Below are 2,000 nucleotides of genomic sequence, written 5' to 3' on the forward strand. Positions count from 1 at the left end.
CATAAATCCACTTCTGGGGCCCACTTGGTGTGTGCTTGGGCTGAGCTTGAAGTCTACACATGGAGAGGTCATTCTTGGAGTTGAACGCCAGCTTTTGTGCCAGTTTGGGCGTTGAACTCCACTTTGCAACTTGTTTCTGGCGCTGGACGCCAGAATTGGGCAGAGAGCTGGTGTTGAACGCCAGTTTGCATCGTCTAAACTTGGGCAAAGTATGGACTATTATATATTGATGGAAAGCCCTGGATGTCTACTTTCCAACGCAATTAGAAGCGCGCCATTTTGAGTTCTGTAGCTCCAGAAAATCTATTTTGAATGCAGGGAGGTCAGAATCCAACAGCATCAGCAGTCCTTCTTCAACCTCTGAATCTGATTTTTGCTCAAGTCCCTCAATTTCAGCCAGAAAATACCTGAAATCACAGAAAAATACACAAACTCATAGTAAAGTCCAGAAATATGAATTTAACATAAAAACTAATGAAAACATCCCTAAAAGTAGCTAGATTCTACTAAAAACATACTAAAAACAATGCCAAAAAGCGTATAAATTATCCGCTCATCATGCAGCAAGCACGTCCAGAGAGGTCCTCGACCTACATATTAAGTCCTGGAGTTGAGACTCTATAATGGCATGAGCAGAGAAGCCTTCTAAGCCATCCAAGCAAGTGGCATGGTTAGTGAGAACACTGCTCAGGCATGTGTGTGCGTCTTGCAGAGAATGAGTAGTGTTCCTTTTAGTGAGAGCCACCACTGATTGAAGAACTCTATCAATGGACAAGTCCATGAGGTCTGCACAGACTTGCAAAGCTGCTTCCTCCTTTAGACTACCGTTGAAGTGGATCTTGATGGCGGATGCCTGAGTTGGACTTCGTAAGGAAGGATTGGAGAAGATTGAAGTTGTGGTCTTTTGTGGTGACCAGAATGAGGTCTTGTTGTGCTATTTCTGAGACATGGGCCAAGCAGGTTGCTCTGTGAATGGAGATGATGACAATGAGGAGGATGGAGAGGCTGAAGGAGGAGGAGAAGGAGGTGGTTCTGATGATGAGATATGAAGCGATGAAAGTTGTTGAGGCGACAACACCACCAAGGATCAACAACAGTGATTTTTTATTTTGATGATGGAAATGTAGAAGAAGAGGTTGTTGTTGTTGATGTGTAGCCATTATATATAATATGTGTGGTGCTAATTGCTAATCTTTGCTTGCTTCGCAGTCCCCTTATATAGAACTGCCACAGACTACAGAGGCATTCACTACTTTACTTCTTCAAACTCTGATAATAATGTAAAGAAACACCAGATTGTTCCAACATTCATTATGTCCACTCCTATGGCTAGAGGACGCGAAGCCAATAGATTCTTTAATTTAGACTTGCTGTCTCTTTTCTTTTTTAGGAGACTAGTTCCAGTAGTTATAAGTGGAGAGAAATTCAAAACAAAAATGATGTGATAATAACATCTCTATTTCTGCCTGCATAAGTTGGCCTTTCATATTCAAACATATATACAGCAAAAGTTATTTGGAAAATTATGAGGTGTTCCAAGTACTTTCATGGAACATGGTTGTCCCAATAAGCAAAAGGTTCCTATATTAATTTTGTCCTTTAGCAACTTTTTGAAAGACTCCAAAATCCTCTAAATAATTAAACATTAAATGACATAAATGGACAGCTATAAGAGGTTTACTGCCCTTGGGTGAGGTGCTGCCTTTCAGCTGACTTAGTTATTTGTAAAAATTATCAATAATTTTTCATAAATAGTAACTTTATAATTTTTTAAGATAATAAATAAATAAATTTCAACATAGTAATGATTTAAAGAATATAAATTCTAATATTTAAAACATTTGTATCTATTTATGAGTATCGTTTATCATCAATAGTTTTAAAATTTAAATCCGTTATAATATACCACTAATCAATTAAATTTCATATTTATCATCTCAATTGAATTAAAATATAATAGTTAAATATAATTAATATTTATATTAAAATTGCTATAATAA

The 2,000-nt window shown here is 37.1% G+C and overlaps 1 pseudogene; it reads right to left on the minus strand.

Annotated features, from left to right (window-relative positions):
* LOC107640332 overlaps positions 1-1,188 on the minus strand; it is a 10,956-nt pseudogene extending 9,768 nt beyond the window's left edge.

This window comes from Arachis ipaensis, chromosome B05, assembly GCF_000816755.2.
Source record: "Arachis ipaensis cultivar K30076 chromosome B05, Araip1.1, whole genome shotgun sequence".
Classification (NCBI taxonomy): domain Eukaryota; kingdom Viridiplantae; phylum Streptophyta; class Magnoliopsida; order Fabales; family Fabaceae; genus Arachis; species Arachis ipaensis.